Source organism: Lygodium microphyllum, chromosome 6 (assembly GCF_053477565.2).
Source record: "Lygodium microphyllum isolate KBCC chromosome 6, Lygodium_microphyllum_v1.1.10, whole genome shotgun sequence".
In the NCBI taxonomy this organism is placed as follows: Eukaryota; Viridiplantae; Streptophyta; class Polypodiopsida; order Schizaeales; family Lygodiaceae; genus Lygodium; species Lygodium microphyllum.
Genome location: NC_141140.1, coordinates 39,073,629 through 39,094,961, shown reverse-complemented (window position 1 = coordinate 39,094,961; position 21,333 = coordinate 39,073,629).

Sequence of the window (21,333 nt, the reverse complement as noted above, 5' to 3'; positions counted from 1 at the left end):
GAGAGGGATGTGAAGCTCAACCTCTCTGCCATTATGGCATAGCCCCATTCCTTTTCCCTAAAACAAAATAAACTAGGATTCTACATCTTCATAGTCTGACACTATGTCTTCATAGTCTTGTTATCCCATTATTTGAGAAAAGTTTCCAGCTAACTGGAACCACCCTTCCGTAGGATGGACCCAAGTCACATCCACCGCACTTTCCTCAGTTTGCTTTAGTTATCTAATTACCTACCACATTACGTTTGACATGCAAAAGCAGCTTCTTTAATTAATCAAATTTATCACAGGTTTCTTTACGTAACTTAGGCATTGACACAAAAGCAATGTCAAGAAAGTTCCTTTTTCTCAAATATCTGTTCTTTATTTATCATAATTCCAGAGTACATCCAATATCATGCCCGAAGGCTATCCTAGCAATCTACAGGATTGCTGCTCCAAGTTCTGCCCGTTGACTAGTACACGAGCCTCGAGATCCCATCTCGAGTCACGCCGGCCTCTTGTGCGGGATCCACAGGCAAGGGATTTATAGCCAGAGCCTCCCCTAGCACCCAAACGTCCTCCCGCTCCAAGTAGCACCCACGGAGAGACCTCTCGCAATGGGTTAGGTCCATATACACGGCGCGGCTAACAACCCGGATAGGGCCACCAGGCAAACAGTCAGAGGTAACTATTTTTTCCTCTCCCTCTAGGCCTTCAACCTGAAGCATTAAGTGTTTTTCCTTGAATTAGTTCCTTGAGCAAGAGATCAAATAATGTACCTAAGTGTACAAGCACGAACATTTCGGAGGTCATTTGTACGACCAACTGCTAAGGTGTGAGTCTTTTTTCCCGGATGCTCCCAGCATCCTATCCTGGACCTTTTTCCCCAGATGCTCCTAGCATCCAATCTTGGATCGTTCGTGACTTGGTGAGATCCCAATAGTCTCAAACAAGATCATGTAAGCAAATATTCTTGGTAAGCTAACTTATTTTGACTTGTTATTCCCCTTGGGTTTTACATTATGGTATCTTAACCCTAACTCAGGCATTAGCTAGTTAATCAAGGCAACAGACATGCCTTATTCGCAACCCAACCTCGGGTCTTTTGTCCTTGCAGTTCTAACCAAGTTCAGTTAACACACTAGGCAACACAGGATTCTTCATCTAGGCCTTCAAGATACAGTCTCTATGCATGCGTCGCTTCCATTTCTCTTAGTGTGGTACTATGCAGAGTTTTCCAAACATCCTTACCCATCATGCACATGGTGTATTTATTTAGTATATTTGTGCATCCTAAATGACCTTTAACTCTGGTAACGAATACTTATTCCTAATGCACTGGATCACATGTGACTTGCATATAAGAAAGTCTAGGTTTCTATCCATTTGTGCAAATGCATCTTGCAAACGAAAACTATCATTTCATGTGTTTCTTTTAGTCATGATCACGAAGCATGAATTCTAAATGACTATTCATGCACTGAACTGGTTTAACAGCTATTATTTTATGTGAAATAATGCGAAAACCTTATCATTTTATGTGTGTAAAAGCTATCATTTCATGCATATAAACTTATGCGAACTCCATACTCTACCATTTCACGCATATAAACTTATGCGAGCTCCATACTCTTACGATTTTACGCATGCAACTTAGGGCTTAGAGTAAACAAAAATCCTAAGACTTGTTCTTATTCCAAGCACGTAGCTAACCCCTTCATTTCTTCCGCGATAAAATATTACATAATTAATTATATAGCTTAAAGAACCTGGGTTTGATTCGTGATCATAGGGGCATTCATTACATTGGTTGATTCGCTTGCCTCTCCCGCATTACCGGTACCAACGGTAGCTTTGGCACCTACGCTTCCCGTGACTTTCTTCTTGGGAGCCATTTGCTACATAGAGATTGGACAGTCCGGACCTTAACTTCCAGGACGATAGGCTTGGATAGGAAAGATCGTTAGATGGGGGTCCTTCGCCAAGGGTGTGGTTTGAGTGTGGCTCCTCGAGCCTTCACCTCTCACCAACTCTCTCTCTCTCTCTCTCTCTCTCTCTCTTCTTCTTCTTCTTCTTCTTCTTCTTCTCTTCTCCTTCTTTCTCTCTCCCTCTTCTTCTTCTTTTCTTCTTTTCTTCTTTCCTTTTCCTACTCTCTCTCTTCCTATTCTTCTTCTTCTTCTCTTCCTCTTCTCCTACTCTCTCTTCCTCTCCTTCCCTTCTTCTCTCTCCCTCTCTCCTTTCTCTTCTTCTTATTTTCTCTTCTTCTCCTTCTCCTCTTCTCTTCCTCTCCTCTTCCTCTTCTACCTCTTTTCCTCCTCTTCTCCTTCTTCTCTTCTTCTTCTTCTTCTTCTCCCTTCACTCTCTTCTTCTCTCCCTCTCCTCTTCCTCTTCTACCTCTTCTCCTTCTCTCCCTCTTCTTCTCTTCTTCTCTTCTCTCACCCTCTCCTTCTTCTTCTCTCCTTCTCCTTCTCTCCCTCTTCCTCCTCTTCTCTCTCTTTTCTCTTCTTCTCCTACTCTCTCTCTCCTTCTCCTCTTCTCTCCCTCTCCTCTTCCTCTTCTTCTTCTCCTACTCTCTCTCTCTCTCCTTCTCCTCTTCTCTCCCTCTCCTCTTCCTCTCTGTGGGAGCTTTTGCTCAACCGCCAAGACCCACGGACTGCTTATTGTTTCAAGTATTCCAAGCCGAGCACTAATGGCTACCTCTCACATAGCCAACACGCCATCAATATCTATGGGTGTAGTGAGCTTACATTCGTGCCGTTTGAGTTCCCTCCTCTCCCACGCACTCCGGTAGCTCCACGATCTAAGTGTAAGCTTCAAGCAAGCTCCATCCTCAAGTTCCATGCTCCAAGATCCATCGCCGCGAGCAAGAGAAGAGAAGAGAAGAAGAGAGAAGAAGATGGAGAGCTTCTTCACCCCATGGTCCCTCACCCTTACACACTCACTCCCTCACACTCTCACACTCCCTCTCTCAAGCACAAGCTCAAGCAAGCAAGAACAAGAAGAAGAAGAAGAAGAGGAGAGCCACTTTTTGCCACGCACAAGAATGAGCTTCTCATTCACTTTTCAACTTTATATACAAAACCCTAAATCCCTTTTGGGCGGTCATCCCCTTTTGCCTTTTTTACATGGCCGGCCGTAGCCTAGGCCCTTTTTTCCCATTGTCCTTCCATCTTCCCAGCTTCCTTCCCCTCGCCCTCCTACATTTACAAATTGCACGGGTAAGAGCCCGGTGCTCCTTGAATTAAACCATGATGCGCTTGCGCTTTTTTATGAAAGTTTCACTTGCACTTTTCCGTGTGCGCCTTTTTCTTCCGTTTCTCTTTGCCTTGGCCTTTGTCTTTGTCTTCTGTTTTAGCTTTTCGGATTTTCCACTGCCTGGCACTCTTTTATAAGATTTCAGGGTGCACCTTTGTATTTAAAATGCGACTTTCCCTTTTTGCATTTGCCTTGGACTTTTTAAGGTTTCCCCTGTGCTTTTGGCCTTTTCTTTTCCTCTTTCTTTTGTCGGGCTACCTTTTTTCCGCCTTTGCCCTGCATCTTTTTTATTTCCTTTTGCTTTCTTCATGTTGGGGTTAAAATTATCCCCCTCCTAGACGAGTGTCAAAGGTAGCATACGGAGCTTGCACCAAAGACATGGGTGGAAGGGACTGTTGTGGTTTGCCTTGGGAGAGTTCTGATGTTGATGCGGATGAAGGTCGTTGGTGGCACTATGGTGTTCCGATGGTTGGTGATATGATGGCGATAGGACTATTCGGTGTTGGGAATGGCTGCTCATGGCTGGCACGGGGGTTGGTCGTCGTGGGATGCTCATGGTGGATTTTGCTCGTGATGATTCTCTGGTGGTTTGCATGATGAAGTAAAGGACAAGGGGTCAGAGTGGAGGGTTGATGTAGAGCTACTGGCACGTTGGTTGGAGTCTATAAGACCTGCAATTGGAAAACCTCTCATGTGGTCTCTCCCTAAGTGGTGGTGCTAGTCTTCTTATCGTGCACAAGACAAATTTTGATTAGTTTGGGAGACAGGTTGAACTCAAAGCAAGCCTCGAGTATTGTCCTGCACTTGAGGACCCAAACTGTGTGATACTTGGATACAGAGATTAGGTGAGTGCCCGTGCGTACTTAGATATTACGTAGGTAGAAGACCGCAGGCGGGTTTCACCGAATGATGTGTGGAGTAAGCAAAGTCATCCCGGATGGAAAGAAGTACACGTGGAGACATATGCGACATTCTATACATTGTGATTACACAATTACAATTGATTGCAATGAAATTAAGGCAGAGTGCAAGGGGGGATTGTGGGAGTTGGTCAGGGTGACAGGTCTAACCATAGGCGAGACAGGCTCCCTAGGTATGTCCTGCCCTTGAGGTGCCCTGAACGATTGTGGGGGGGCACTAGGGGGCTAGGGGACTAGGGGCGGAGCCAACTGACCAAGGGCACTGGACACACCTGATTTGAGGGCCCCTAGGTACAGTGCTGTGATCGAGGGTACATTTTATTTATCGTTCTTTTGTTTTCTTCTCTTGTCTTTTCTTTCCGTCCCCCGTTTTTTCTTTTTTTGCCACAATACAACTTTTGCAATATGCAGAGGCTATGAGCCTTTCAATGTGTCAGGACATATCAAGCCTTGGAGGCTCAGGAAATGGATATGGAAGTGATGATTTTGCCCTAGCCTCGTTGTTTAGGGGAGCCATTATTGCGTTATTGGTACGATTGCAGTGACACCCATTGTGAGCATAGAGCATGACCCAAGAAAGCCCCTGACTATGTGTGGGTTCATGCGATGTGTGCACTTGCGAGGGTGATGGTTCGCGTTCAGCCACGTAACTTTGTTGTGGTTTTGTAGTGATCGAGGCCACTGAACATGTTTGTACGAAGACCTGTGTTATCCTGCATCCACTTGTCTTGTCGTGAGAGCACATGCTTGATTCTGTTAAGTAATTCAACAGATGCAGTTGAGTTAAAACATGACTTTTTGAACTACTATGATGTTAATCGCACCGCATAGGCGATTGCTTGTTAAAGATTCGGCATACATTAGCTATGGGCAGCAGAAGTGGCATGAGTGGGGAGTTTCCCTTTCACCCATCATAAAGACAAAAAATGTCAAGCTGCTCGTACATCGCAAGGCTTAGTTGATTTCTATTAGGCGGGGCAAGTCCGATTGGCTGGGTGACTCGGTTGGTGCTAGTGCGGGATTGTCGTGAGGTCAGGTGGGGCACATGTCGACCGGGACGTGGATGGTATAGTCTCGGGCTGCCGCCAATTTTAGAATGCTTTTAACCAACTCGTTTAAATCTTCCCTGTCCCTGGCTTCCTTTTCTGCTCTTGGGCATCTGGTGCCTGAGCGCTTGTGGGGGATTTGTGCAACCGATGTTGCCCGAGGATCTTTAGGCCTTCGTCCAAGGCGGTGTTGTTTAGGTACGTGCCTCTTTGCGTATCTCTTGAGTGTGGGCACATAGCGCTCTGGTGGAGAGGCGCGTGCCGCGTGCTCCCAGCATGTGCAAAGAGCGTCCTTGCACACCATCAGCTGACCGTGGTTCTCCATGTTTTCCTTCTAGAAACCTGCAAAATGCAATCCAAGAGTTAGGCCTTGATACGGGATAAGAGTGTTCCCATAGGAGGGACTTGGTGTGGGTTGTCAAACACATGTGACAAGAAGAGAAGGTGCAGAACATGATGGACTCTTGTAATGGTGTCCCTCTAGCCGCTAACTATGAGCAGGTCTTGACTCACGCTGAGTTGGATCGGTTGGTGGTGCTGCGTTTGGATGGCTCCTCGAAAGGATAGGCCTGGGAGGGAATCGTGTACAGAGAGAGAAAGGGCCCTGCTTACATCCTTAGGGATGTTGGTCAGAGCTACCATGGTGGTAATGTGGAGCACATGCCCTTTTCCCGGAGGCGCGCATGATCTGGTGAATGGGGGACCGGCCTAACATAGCTTGTTAGCCTCGATTTTTCTGTCTGCACTTGACTTGTTATGGCTTGTGTGTGTTGATAATGTCTATACAAGGTGATACAAAAATCATTGTATATATATGTGTACATACATTTTTCCAAACCCTTGTCGCTTCACTAGGATAGAAACCAATGGTAGAACTCGGGATTGTACTGAAGCGTGGCACACGCATCTAGCACACGCGGTAGCTTACTCAATACTGATAAATATTTTGCCACATCGAGTAGCATGGAACCTTGTTTGAGTCTACTGGCGACATGTAACTCCTCCTCAGCAAGAACCTTATCAAACAGAGGGTTTTCTTGGCTTGGTTCGGCCAAGTCCTTGCCCCGAATGGCAGTCAGCACTCAAAGGGAAGTTGGTGCCACATAGGTTGGGTCTCTTTGGGATCGCCATTTGGCCAATCACTCCTCAGAGACTGTCATGATCTGAGCCCCTAGTTCGCCCATTGCAATGCAGCCTGCACACTAACACTGCTCAAATTGACTATGGCCTACTGACCTTCGCTTTAGTTGCTCTATATCTATGAGATTTGATTGGCATAGCACTTCATTGAACATGACGGTTAAGCGCAGTTCATCAACTTACTCGCTCGAGATGAGTCGCAAGCATTCGTGTAGGAGCCTGCTATAGTGCTCATCAAGGTGTTCCTACTCTTCCCAAGATAAAGGGAAGGGCAAGTAATCTCCAAGTTGCTCCTTGGGGAATGCACCCATGTCCGTAAGAACGTAGACACGTGCAAACACCTTGAGCTTAGCATCCAACTCAGTTGAGCATTCTGCGACACTTCTCTGTTCAACGAGGGCTTGCTCGGTTGCTATCTCATGCAAGGTTCTAGGAGTTTTCCTAGGTATTAGCATAGTTGGGGGTTCATGCCTAGATGAGCAAGATTGGTCAATGCTAGGATTGCTCATGCGCTTGGGGTTTCCATGTTTCCCTTGAGGCTTCATTATTGCGTCATGGTTTTCCTTGGATGTGAGTGGTGTTGTATCCACTCTTGATTTGTCAATGCGAGTTCTATTGTCAGGGGATAGAGTGTTGCAGGCAGCCATTGATGGTAACGACTGCTTTGATTTGTCAGAGCACGTGGATATGTCTGAGGTTTCACCGCTACTAGGAGAGGCATCAATGGGCTCATTGGTGGATGGACTCGATGCTTTATTCATAAGCTCGCCAGCCCTCTTCATCCCAATGCTCTTGGGGTTCACAACCACCTGCAATTATTGTTGCTTTTGTTGTTTTCTCCTCATTTTCTTGGTCAGTGCAGGTGCATCTAACATCTCAGGACCTTGGGCTATGTCGACCATTGATGTGCTTGGTTGGGCCTCAACATTTCCCTTCTCTAGTGGGTCCTCATGGGACCTAGTCGTGGCCTGTGGAGTAGCCTTGCCAAGTTGCATGGGTACAACTGTCTCCCTTTTGGGAGAGTCTAGCTCTTCAGCCCATTCCCATGTGCTTAACTTCTCCAGCCCAAGTTTTAGGCTCTTTGGAAGTGCTGGAGTTGTTAAGGAAGTTGGTCGCGACACCTCCTTCACATACTAAGGACACGTTCCGCAATGGGCATTGTCACGGCCAAGGGTTGTGACGGCTGCGAACCGTGATTTGAAGTACTAGAAGCTAGTTCGGTGGACTTGCTACTATTGGTGGATTGCGGTATCCGGTCCTTAGGGCAATCGGAGGTGGTCACATCTTTTGTTGCCCTTTGAGCATTCATCTGTGTAGATCGGATCTGGTCAATTTGGGTTGCATAGGCATATCCTTGGGCCGAGAGATACGGCTAGTATCATGTCTCCCTTCCTGGATATTTGGAGGCTTTGATGGAGATGGAGATTGGGAGTGAGCAGCTACCATTGATGACTGATGTTGTGCTTCCTATGTTTGTTTGGGAAGAGAGGACGAAGGGGGCCCAGGACTTCTAGGCAGACCTGGCCCTGGCTAAATGATTTGCTTGTGATTGTTGGGGGATTTTGTCGTTAGCTTTGCCAAGCAATCAGCCCCATCATGAGTGACCTTGTGCCTGTGGTACTCCTTGTCCCCTTGGGAAGTCAAAGGCTCCTTGGCCACTAGTGGGCCTCGTGCGCCTTTGACGGATCCCTCTGACATATGCTTGTTAGGCACGCTAGGCTGTGCATCTAGTATTTGATGGGTCATGTTTGGCTTCTTGATTTCACTCGTGAGGGGCGCTATCAGTCCAACATTTTTGGTCCGAGGCTTGGGTTCTCATTTAGAGATCCTCCCATGCCTTGTTTCTTTTGACCTAAATTGGGCTCTTGGCCGAGGTGGTTTAGTAGGGGGTTTTGGCACCCAAACCCATCGGTTGCCCACATAATACCCTTGAGCACGAAGCAGGGCCTTCGGTATCCATCGTGGCATCGTGTGTGCTCTCCCTGGATGCCTTCGTCTATAAGGATTGGGCTTCTTTCATGATCTTCTACGATATTTATAAGTCCAAGCCCTATCCTTGGGCTTATCTCCTATCCTCTTTGTTTCTAGTATGGCCACACTCACTGGTTCTCTCCGTTCAACTTGCGCTTGCATCGACTCTTTCAACAATTCCCTGCTCTCAGCACTAGGCTTGCTTAGTATGTCAGAATGCTCCTTGCCCTTCCCTCGAGGCTTGGCGAGGTCACCCTTACTAAAGGTTGCAATTATCCTCACTCCTGGTAGTGCTAGGTGTATCCTCTATGCTATATAGTCGGTTTCACACTTCGTTGCCTTCTTGAAGGGCCTTCCTAGGAGGATTTCCTTTCCATACTTCTCGCTATTTGGAGGAACATAGAACATGACTGGCAAGCTCTATGTTTCAATAGTAACCAGGATTCTGCACTTCCCTAGAAGTGCCAGTGGGCTTTCCCCATGAGGCCTAAGAGTTGCATCAGTCAGCTGGAGCTCTAGTTGACCTAGTAGGGTCCATGCTCCGTAAGTCAAGACATTGAAATCTGCTCCTTCATCAACAAGAGCATCAACTCTATGCTCTCTTTTTGCAGTGAGTTTGACCCTAAGATAAGCAGGTGGTACTATGCCTTCATCGTCCGGGTCTTGATCTACAGCTTCAAGCCTTCCGATACATGCCCTTGAGTCCCTAGCTGCACAACCAGACACGGGTTCTCCACGAAAATCTTGGGTTGTTAGTGCAGTGCTGCTCAGGGTATATCTATCATCAGGACTGCCATGTCTAGTCACCTCTGTATTGGTAGCTTTACGATGTTGCATTCCGCTTTGACTAAATGTAGTTTGAGCACAATGCACGTGTGTCCTTGTAGTGTGGCCTTTTTGCCCTTGATGGCTAGATCAACCCGTTAAGGTTTTAGGGTCTCTGTTTGCCTCTATTCGAGTGCAGGCTTCTGGTTGCTCCTTTGCAAGGGAGCCTCCATGCTCGCGTAGGGCCATTACTGCCCGAGGGTGTTGAGATATCGAGCTCCACTCGTGATATGCCAGGGTGACCGTTGTGCATTTATGTAACCGACTTGTCAGTTGCAGATGTGGTTGGTACACCGCCCATGAATAATAGCTAGATGAGAGCTATCCTTATCTACTCTAGTTCATGGCTCAGTTAGTATGCCACCTTAGTTACTTGAGTTTGGTTTGAGACCCATATATAGGGTTCTTCTATTTCTATGCACTAGAGTTCTTTTGGCTTACACAACTAAGAAGAGGAAAACTGTTTTCAGCCTTCCCCTTTGTGTGTATTCCCCCATTGTGCAAGCAAGAAAGCTACAAGTGAGACTCCTTCCTTCTCTCCCACAATCTTGACATGGTATCAGAGCCTTGTTTGTGGTTAGGAGCTCAAGAAAGCAAGCCAAGTTCGCGGTGTTCTGGTAAGAGGAATAGTGTTGCTTTCATTCTTCTGTTTTGGGCGCAAGTCTCTGCAAGTAGCACAGCCGGAAAGTGCAAGAGTACATTGTCTCAGGTTGAGACGCCCTTCGCGGTGAAGCAAGAGGCCAGAATATGCTGCGGGTTAGGGCTTTAGTCCTTAGTGACCCTGTTTTTTGGATTTGAGGCCATTTTGGGGCCTATTTTGGAGGCGGAAGTTTTCTGCACGCACTCAGAAAAAGGCCGAGTTTTATGCTGTGCGACCACTGTTCTATAGATTGGTGAAAAGTTACTGTAGAAATTGCATCGTATGCCTATGCACAGAGACATTGGGAGTTACAGAATCATCCTTGTTGCCTGTTGATGCAAAATCGTCACTAGGAAGTGATTGTGTGGTCAAATGCCACTTTCGTCAGTTTTGCAGATTTGCCCTTGTGAGGCTGAAGCTGTGTTCTTTGCAGTGACAGAATTTCTTGCAGTGTTCTGTAATGGCGTCTGATTCTCTTTCACAGATTGTTACTGAAAAGCTTGACAAGAACAACTTCCAAGCATGGAAGTTTAGAATGACGAATTTCCTTATGGGAAAATGATATTGGGAATTTATTGCAGGAAATGAAGAAGAACCAGTTCTTCCTAATGTTCCCAATCAACAGCAAATGCAGGCATTTAAAGCATGGCATGAGAGAGCCAGGAAAGTTATGTACTGACTGTCTATCAGCATTTCAGACTCTATGATTGTGCATATTCAAGATGCAAGTACGCCAAAGGAGGCATGGGATACTTTGTCAAAAATGTATAGCACAAATACACAAGCCAGGAAAATGCAGCTCAAGCAAGAGTTGCATAATGTGCAAAGAGAAAATATGAGCATCAATGACTACCACATGAAGGTGAAGAAGATTGCAGATGCACTTGCTTCCATTGGGTTGCCAGTGGAAGATGATGATTTAGTTTCTGTGACCTTCAATGGTCTAGGAAAGGATTATGCATAGTTTCGAACATCCATTTCTGTCCGTGAAAGATTTCCTGATTTTGAGGAGTTGATTGCTCTTCTAATTTTTGAGGAGCAGAGAAATAGTGGTGCTTCTTCTTCAGGAGGAACTTCAAAAGAAGATGTATTCTACTCAAATGCTGGAAGAGGTAGAGGCAGAGGTAGAGGAGGCCGATCTGGAGGCCGTGGTAGAAATCAAAATATGCAACACACTCAAGAAAACCAGTCCTATGGAGGAGGACATGGTAACTCTAGAGGTAGGGCTCGGAGCCAAAGAGGTCGTGGTGGATGGCAAAGAGGCCAAAATGCAAACAGTAATGTTGAATGCTACTACTGTGGTAAAATGGGTCATATGGCTAAAGACTGCTATAAAAAGCAGAATGACATCATGAATGGAAAATTGCAACAAGGGAATTATGCATCTTTTAATAGACAGGGTGATGACAGAAATGAGCATTTGTTTATGGTGCAGCACATTAACAATTCTGTGACAAGTGCAGAAGAAAGCAACGATGTATGGTATGTTGACTGAGGTGCATCAAACCACATGACAGGTCATGCAGAATGGATGGAGGATGCAAGGAAAATGGAAAATGGAAAAACCAGGATTTGTGGAGACTGGTGATGATACTGCACATCCTATTGTGCAGATTGAAAAATTTCATTTGTCTATGCAGGATGGGAAAAAGAAATACCTGTCCGATGTATTTCATGTCCCGAATATCACCAAGAATCTGATTTCGGTTGGTCAAATGGTTGAGCAAGGCTTGCAGGTCAGATTTAATCCTCATGGATGCTTTGTTGAGGATATGAAAAATAAAGGTCGCTTGATAGCAAAAGGAAAGAAGAAGGGCAGAATGTTTACGTTGGATGCAGACATGCCTGAATTGAGTGCAGCAATGTTTGCACATGGGACCGGTGTAGTTGCAGATATTGATATCTAGCATAAACGCATTGGTCATGTTAATGTACAGCGACTTAAATCAATGCAGGCCCAAAATATTGTTGCAGGATTGCCTAAATTCAAGGTTGCAGAAATGCATAAGGTATGTGAAGCCTATCAAGTTGGAAAACAGGCAAGAAAACCATTTCCTACACATGTTCAAGAGAGTAAGAAGCCATTGGAATTAATCCACTCTGATGTGTGGACAGCTAAAGCTACATCTCTTGGAGGCTGTCATTATTTTGTCACTTTTATTGATGACTATAGCAGAAAAGTTTGGGTGTATTTTATGAAAAAGAAAAGTGAAGTTTTTGGGCATTTCAAAACTCTTAAAGCTATGGTTAAAAAAGAAACAGGCCTACAAATAAAATGCCTAAGGTCAGATGGAGGGGGAGAGTACCTCTCAAATGAGTTTGCAAGGTTCTTGCAGGAGCATGGCATAAAGCAGCAATATTCATGCAGTCATACCCCACAACAAAATGGAATTGCAGAAAGGAAAAACAGGCATATTGGAGAGGTATCTCGTGCCATGCTCAATGAAAAAGACCTGCCAGATTTTTACTAGGCTGAGGCAGTTGCTACAGCAGTCTACATAATGAACAGGACTCCCACTACAGCAATACATGGCATGACTCTAGAGGAGAGGTATACTGGTAGGAAACCAGATATTTCTCATTTGAAAATTTTTTGTTGCATTGCCTATGTTCATGTGTCAGATGAGTTGAGATCCAAGTTGGATCCAAAAGCTGAGAAGTGCATCTTTATTGGTTATTCTCTGCAACAAAAAGGGTATAGATGCTATAACCCTTCTACTCGTAAGTTTACAGTGAGAAGAGATGTTGTTTTTGATGAGATGAGTAGCTGGTATAAACCAGTAAATGTGATTGATAATGTAGATGCACAAAATGGTAATGCTGCACAGAATTCACAGCAGCAGTCACAAGATATTAGTGGACCTGGAGCATCCTCTAGCAGTGGTTCACATTCTTCGCCATGGACAGGCAGATTGAGATCAGGAGAATCTTCTCAAAGCAATGCAGATAGTGGTATGCAGGTATCATGAAAAGGAAAAGAGAAGGTAGATCAGCCCATGTTTGATGTGAATGCAGGTCACTCTTATGTGGATGGCGAATCCAGTGGCTTAGAACAGAGCATTGATGATGAGTTGGGTATCCCTTCTATTGTTACACCTGGAGTAAGGAAGACCAGGGATGTTTTGAGAGCACCTGGAAGTGAGCCTACTTTGCGTAGGTCTACCAGAGCTAGGTATCCTGTGGATAGGCTGAAATATGATGGATTTACAGCCATTCACTATGCATATATGGTCAAAGTGATACAAGAACCAGAACCCACTTCTTTTGAGCAAGCCATGGGAAAAGAAAAATGGGAGAAAGCCATGGATGAAGAAATGTATGCCTTGGAAGCAAATGCTACATGGGAATTGGTACCTTTGCCTAAAGATAAGCATGCAATTGGTTGTAAGTGGGTTTATAAGGTGAAACACAATGCAGATGGTTTTGTGAATAGATACAAGGCAAGATTAGTAGTCAAGGGGTATGCACAAACATATGGCATCGATTATGAAGAAACATTCAGTCCGGTTGCAAGGATGGCAACCGTAAGAGTAGTCATTGCTATGGCTGCATCAAAGGAATTGTCTTTACATCAGATGGATGTAAAGAATGCCTTCTTGCATGGTGATTTGCAAAAAGAGGTATATATGGAACAGCCACCAGGTTATGTGCATGCTATTCATCCTGAGTTTGTTTGCAGGTTGAAGAAAGCATTGGATGGCTTGAAGCAAGCACCTAGAGCATGGTCTGACAAGATAGGACAGTATCTTGTCACTATTGGCTTTGAGATTTCCAAGGCAGATTTCTCACTTTATGTGAGAAAAACAGAGAAAGGTATTATGCTACTTGTCATTTATGTTGATGATTTGATTATGACAGGTGACAGTGATGAAGATATCATTCATGTGAAAATGTTATTGAAGCAGAAGTTTGAGATGAAGGATTTGGGGGAGCTACGTTATTTCTTGGGCATTGAGGTGATTAGATCACCAAGTGGGATACGGCTCTTGCAGAGGCAGTATGGATTGGACACGTTGTCCAAATATGGGATGACAGGCTGTAATCCTATTTCAGTTCCTTTGGAGTAGAATGTGAAGCTGAGCGCAGATGCAGGTGAGCTTCTAGAAGACCCTACTATATACAGACACATAGTAGGAAGTTTGATTTATATGACTATTACCAGGCCAGATTTGAGCTATGTTGTTGGATTGGTAAGTCAGTTTATGCAAGCTCCAAGGAAACCACATTTGGATGCGGCTAGACGCATACTCAGGTATGTGAAGTCCACATTGCAGTATGGACTACTTTATGAGACTGGGGTTCAGATACAGTTGTATGGATACACTGATGCTGATTGGGCTGGTAGTATTTCTGATAGACGATCTATCAGTGGATATGTGTTCTCTTTTGGGAGTGCTGCAGTCACTTAGAGCAGCAAGAAACAACCTACATTTGCCTTGTCGAGCACAGAGGCTGAGTACAGGGGTGCAGCAATGGCTGCATGTGAGGTAGCTTGGTTGCATAAGCTACTTTATGATATGCATCAGTCTACAGATGGGCCAGTTGTCATTTATTGTGACAACATGAGTAGTATACACTTGGCAAATAACCCAGTCTATCATGCTAGAACAAAGCACATTGAGGTGCATTATCACTATGTGCGGGAGAGGGTTTTACTAGGTCTTATTGATCTAGTTTATGTCAGCACAGAGGATCAGGTAGCTGACATATTTACGAAGGCATTGGGCGCAGAGAAGCTGCACAAGTTCAGAGACCTGCTTGGTGTGCAGGAATTTGGATTGAGCTCGAGGGGGAGTGTTGAGATATCGAGCTCCACTCGTGATATGCCAGGGTGACCGTTGTGCATTTATGTCACCGACTTGTCAGTTGCAGATGCGGTTGGTACACCGCCCATGAATAATAGCTAGATGACAGCTATCCTTATCTACTCTAGTTCGTGGCTCAGTTAGTATGCCACCTTAGTTAGTTGAGTTTGGTTTGAGACCCATATATAGGGTTCTTCTATTTCTATGTACTAGAGTTCTTTTGGCTTACACAACTAAGAAGAGGAAAATTATTTTCAGCCTCCACCTTTGTGTGTATTCCCCCATTGTGCAAGCAAGAAAGCTACAAGTGAGACTCCTTCCTTCTCTCCCACAATCTTGACAGAGGGTCTACGTTGGAGAGCCTGTCACAGCACGCGTTCTCTCTCCAGCCTACTTGGGGTGGAAATGGAGGGGGTAGGGCCCCCTTTGCGGGGGTCCTGGAGGCAATCCCCTCCTCGACCCGTAGGGTCATTACGGTAGGCACCATGCATAGCTTGGAGGATCATTCCACCAAATCTTGAACCACTTGCTCGAGGGTTCAGCCCAGTTGTGGGTCTGCAGTGCGCCTTTCGTTCTATGTAGCTGTGGGGTCAATTTTGGGGCTCGGTGCTCTTTTTTTACTTCGTTGCCTCGTTCATTTTTGGGTCTAATCAGGCTCTCCCCCTCGGTGGATTGCGCCTAAGTCCCTGGTCTTGCCTTGCACCTTAGGATCTTATTCTTTATCTACTAATAGCTCTCTAGTCTCAGATAGTTTGGGTTTCATACCAGGCTGGCTGAAAACTGCTTTTGATTCAATCTCTGCCTCAACATGAATAGAATTAACTGCTCGAGAAGGCCTTTCCCCTACCTAACAGGTGGATGCTGCCCATTTCATGCATGAATTGGTATTTTTCAAATGCCTTTTAAACTAATTAAATGGAAAGAGTTATTCACTTCATTCAAATTTTCTTACTTTGATTTGGCATAAGGGATCATATGGGTCAAAAACAACTGATTCGTATAAAGCCATTGAATCTGCCTAACTGAAAACTAGAGCAGACAGTCTTTGATGCATAGCAGTGTAGCTCTTGATGCACGGGGCTTTCCCTTACTTCTTTTTTTTTTGGAGTACAATAGCTAAAGAGTGCAGTATTTGACTATTTATTAGGCATTTCCTTTGACCGGAAAAGTGGCTATTGGTTCACGATACGAATATTGTTCTAGGGACGTCACTAATAGTTTCTATTAGACAAAAGTATTGTTTTGAACATGCTAGCTCAGTAGCAACTCTTGGTACTGTAGCCATGGGAACAACGGTTCGGTACTTGTTGCTGTGACTGAGCCTAGAACAATAGTAAGTTCGTAACTGATAGGTGCGTTGTGTTTATATAAGTTCGACAAAAAAGGAAAAGCAATGAATCCTTTGGCTTTTGGTAGATGGAAGATCTACTTGAGCGATAAAATAATTTTTGTATAATAACAATCGATTAATAAGAACCTATTTTTTTGGCCAATCCAAACGGGTTGCGCCATAGCAATCTTTGTTGTAAACAAAAAATCACTCCAAACTCATCAATTGAACTCACCACGGCCCCAATACCTCTTTGCTTTAGTATACTTGCCTTTTTTGTTTTTTGTTTTTTTGCCATACGTACTAAAAATTACCGAGAGACGTGGTTGGACAATCCGGATTGTTTTCGCATAACGCTGCAATCACATCACATTGATGACCATAAATCACCGCTATGAGACTGAATTCTCTTAATGAAAGTGATGAGGTTTTTGACTTTGATATCCCCTATTTTTCAATTCGCATTCTATGCAATCAACAAATTTGCGGAGTCATAAATTAAAACGACAAAAATATTTTCACGTTAAGTTGAAAAACTCCATTTAAGGCTAGCAGTTCAAGCGTTGCCAAAAAGAACATATCACAATAAGACTATAACTACAATAAGAAGTCTTTTCAAAAGCAGTGGCTTTGGAACGTTGGGGTCTCGGTCCTTATCTTCTGATTGGTTAACTCAGTATCCAGAATGAAAGATGATTCGCCTTGTCGGAACTTACCTATTACATTTTGCTTATAATACATGCGGAAGCAAAAGCTAGACAATGTTTAGAATGATAAGTTTATTACTACATTTTTCTTCTAATATAACTGTAATACGATAGCAAAAGCTAGACAATGTTTAGAATGATGTGGATGTAGTCATTCCAAACAATGACTAGCTAGGATTGACGTGGCTGTAGCACGCATGCCTAATTTTGGCCAATATATGGATTATGCCTTTAAAAATAAGTTTATTACTACTTTTTGCTTCTAATATAATTGTAATGGAAATATCTTTATGGCATTTGTGATCTCACATAGAAGGCCATATTTATTTTTTTTAATAAAAAGGTCATTTGACATCAATTTTATAAGATAAGGTGAATATTTTTGTAAAAATTGGCTTTGAATAAAGGTTACGAGAACTAGCTTTAAATAAGGATACAAGAACTCGCTTTGAATAAGGATATATTCAATTAATATTATCTAAAAGATTATTCTCTATAACATTTCCCCCCCCGTGTGCTCCGTGCCTCCCCCCATAGATGCTCCCCTCCCTTTTTTCCCTCTCCCTCCCTCCTTGACAATACGTCGGGGAGAGAGAGAGAGGGAGTGAAATGGGGAAAGGGGGGGGCATGTAGCCCAGGTGGCGGCGGACAGCTGCGCCCCCCCTTTATAAGGCCATCCCCCTGCCGTCATCCTATCCAGCGTCCACATGCCCCCCCTCCTCGTTCGGTTGACGGCTACGGGTCCCCGTGGACAGTGTGAGAAGGAGAGAAAGAGAGAAGGGAAGAAAGAGGAAAAGAGAGAGAAGGGGAAGGGGAGGAGGAAGAAGAGGGAGAAGAGGAGAAGAAAAGAAGGAGAAGAGAAGAAGAGGGAGAAGGAGAAGGAGAAGAAAAGGGAGAAGAGAAGGAGAAGGAGAAGAAAAGAAGGAGAAAGAAGAGGGAGAGAAGGAGAAGGAGAGAAGAAGGAGTGGGAGAGAGAAGAGAAGAAGAAGAAGGAGTGGGAGAGAGAAGGGAGAAGTGGGAGAGAAGAAGGAGAAGTGGGAGAGAGAAGAGAAGAAGAGGGAGAGAGAAGAGAAGAAGAGGGAGAGAGAAGAGAAGAAGAGGGAGAGAAGGAGAAGGAGAGAAGAGAAAGAAAGAGGGAGAGAGAGAAGAGAAGAAGGGGGAGAGAAGGAGAAGAGAAGAAGAAGGAGTGGGAGAGAGAGGGAGAGAAGGAGGAGGGAAGAGAAGGAGAGAGAGAGAGAGAAGTAGAAAGAGAGAAGAAGAGAAAGAGAGGGAAGGGAAAGAAGGAGAAAAGAAGTGGGAGAGGGAGAGGAAAAGAAGAGGAGAGAGAGAGAGAGTAGGAGAATAAGAGAAAAGAAGAAGTGGAGGAGAGAGAGAAAGAGTAGGAGGATAAGAGAAAAGAAGAGAAAGAGAGAGAGAGAGAGAGAAAGAAGGAGAGGGAGTGAGAGTTGGTGAGTAGCTGCTAGGAGCCACACCCAAACCACCCTCTCGGCAAAGGACCCCATCCAGTGGTCTTTCCTACCTGAACCTGTCGACCCGAAAACCGTTAAGGTCCGGACTGTCAAATCTCCGCAAGGCAAATGGCTCCCAAGAAGAAGGTCGCGGTAAGCGTAGGAGCCAAAGCCACTGGTAATGCTGGAAAGGCGAGTGGAGCGACCAACACAACAAACACGAATCAAACCCAGGTTCTAAGCTTCAAAATTAATTAGGTATTAGAGATGAAAGGATTGGGAACATGCATAGAACAAGAATGAGTCTTAGGGTTCTGTTTACTCTAAGTAGTAAATTACATGCGCGAAACCGTAGAGTTTGGAATTCGCACAAGATTTTATGCACGAAATGATGACTTTTATACACATAAAATGATAAGGTTATCGCCTTAATTCACATAAAATGATAGCTTTTTAACCAGTTCAGTGCATGAATAGTCATTTAGAATTCACATTTCGCAATCATGGTTAAAAGAAACACATGAAATGTTAATTTATGTTCATGAGATACACTTGCATCGTTAGACAAAACCCTAGTCTTTCATAGACGCAAGTCACATGTGATCCAATGCATTAGGAATAAGTATAATTGCCTGCGAATTGTTTTATCGATCTTGCTGTGAACTATCACAAATGGATATGCTCCTAGCTTAATTGAAGCTGGTGACCTAACCCTAAATGGACTGTTGACCCAAGTTATGCTTGGTTGTTTGAAAAGGTTGTAAATCCCTTGAGCAAGTGTTTTGATACATCCAAGTTAAATTCTAATTGTGCATGCAATGGGATTGCGATGCCTTGAAGCAAGAGGTTGTGCATTTAATTATTTGTTAATGTGGTTTTGATGATAACCCAAGTGGGGTGTGTTTGATGATTACATGGCCGGGTCTGAGATGAGTGATTGCCATGGAAACAAAATGAATGTTTTCCCTAGTGATTGCTTTTAAGCTGGGTGCTTTAGCTGTGGTTGACTTCCTAAAGGAATAATTAAGAAAGGATGGCGCTAGCTACCCCTCGCGAACCACCAAACCCTAACCAAGGGGGTTGTGAATCCATGCCGGGAATGTGGATTGAACCTGCCGCGAGAGGTCTCTTCGTGGAAATTACTTGGCATAGGAGGATGCCTAGGTGCTAGTGGGGGCTCTGGTCATAAATCCCAATGCCTCTCCGGACCCTACATAAGTGTTCTACATGACTCGAGATGGGACCTCGAGGTCTTCATACTAGTTACAAGGTGGAATCTTGGGAGGACCCTACATAAGTGTTCTACATGACTCGAGATGGGACCTCGAGGTCTTTATACTAGTTACAAGGTGGAATCTTGGGAGGATAAACCTACGGGTTTTGTTGTCGGGAGACGGAAGGATTTTTTTTTCTGCGGAGGCAGAAAGGAACACTTAATTCTCCTATATGGGTGGGAGACAAACATTAATCTGAACATAAGTTAAGGAAGTGTTTGATCCTATTTTATCTTGTCTTCGTATCTGTGCCCTAAATTATGTAAAGGAACCTATGACTAACAGGTTAACTAAGGAAGCTGCTTTTATGTGTCAAACATAACGTGGTAGGTATTTAGATAACTAAATCAACCCCCGAGGGAAGCGTGGTGGATGTGACCAATCGGTCTATCCTACGAAAGGGTGGTCTCAGTTAGCCGAGAGCTTTCCTTAAAGGAAATGTTAACGAGAAATGTTAAGAAAATAGTCGGTCTATGACCTTAGACAATGTTGGCTAGGAATCCAGACTTCAGGTCGATCCTAAGTGGGAATGGCCGGATAAGTTCTGTTGCGGGGCAGACTCAAGAGACCCTAGTTGGCAAACCCCATGTCATTTCTTGGGAGTGCCGAACAGCATCTTCTAGATATATCTCTTGACAGACTGCTAAGACGTGTCCCGCGATTTGAGGAGCGGGCATGTTACATTTTCAGTTTGATTAAATACTGTATTTGTTTCTATAGACTCAAATAAAAATGGTCTTTCTTGATTACATTATTAACTAGATATATATGTGGTTTTAGTGCTCCATTTACTTAGTTTATTCCGTTAAAACTTACTTTCTTTCAAATAAATAAGAACTAACATGGCAAAAAAAAATCATCCCTTTCCTCTATATCAATCACATAGTTCAAATTATGAGGTTACTTTCCAAAGGAATGGCTTCAAATTCTAAGAATGAGAAGATAGGAATTATTATGTTCAATAATGATATCGTCATTAAAAAAGAAGATATGTTTAAATACACTGGAATTTTTATAAATGTGTTAACCCCAAAGTCAAGATGGCAGAAAAATGAAGGAAAAAGCAGAAAAAACATGGAAAAAGCAAAGACACGTAGGCGACCTCCAAAGCTAAGCCGGGGCAAAAAGTGCAATTTTAAATGAAGGGCGCCTTTTTAAAAAAACTCGAAAAACTCTTATAAAAGAGCGCCAGGCTCCCTCGTGTGCCAATTGTAAAATATTAAACAAGTGTAGGCTAGAGGCATAAGGCTAGAAGAGGGAAATGGAAAAAAGACCTTGCCACAAGGGCCGCTCATGCAGAAAAAGGATGGGTGCCCATGGGATTTTAGGGTTTGTATATATAAAGTCCAAAAAGTGAATAAAAGCTCATTCTTTGGTGTGTGGCTAACAAGAGTCTTCTTCTTCTTCTCTTCTCCTCATCTTCTTCTTGCTTGTGTGTGCTCTTGAGAGAGGGAGTGTGAGAGTGTGTGAGAGTGAGGGATCAAGAGGGTGAAGCTCTTCACCATCTCTTCTTCTCTTCTCTTCTCTTTTCCTGCACGCGCAGCTGTGGAGGATGGAGCTTGGAGATGGAGGAGGCTTGAGGATGCTTGAGCTCGCATCTAGGATCGTGGAGCTACCAGGGTGTGTGAGAGAGGAGGCAACTCGTATATATCAGCATCAAGGTAAGCTCACTACACTCATAGGACCGACGGTGCGTCGGCTAGGTGAAAGATAGCCATTAGAGCTTGCTTGGAACGCTTGAAAATAAGCGGTCCGTGGGTCTTGGCGGTTGAGCAAAAGCTCCCACATTTTGGTTCTGCCGGGACCAATGGATTCAAGCTTGAGCACTTGCACGCCTCATATCGAGCATCGAAGTAAGGGATTCATCCCCGAAACGGAGTTTGAGATAGGTAGGAAGTTTGGGTGTTTTTGATCTTCAAAACAAGTAAGTATTTTGGTATATTTTGTTTGTTTGATGATTGGGAAACATGGAGAAATTATTTCAGTTTTT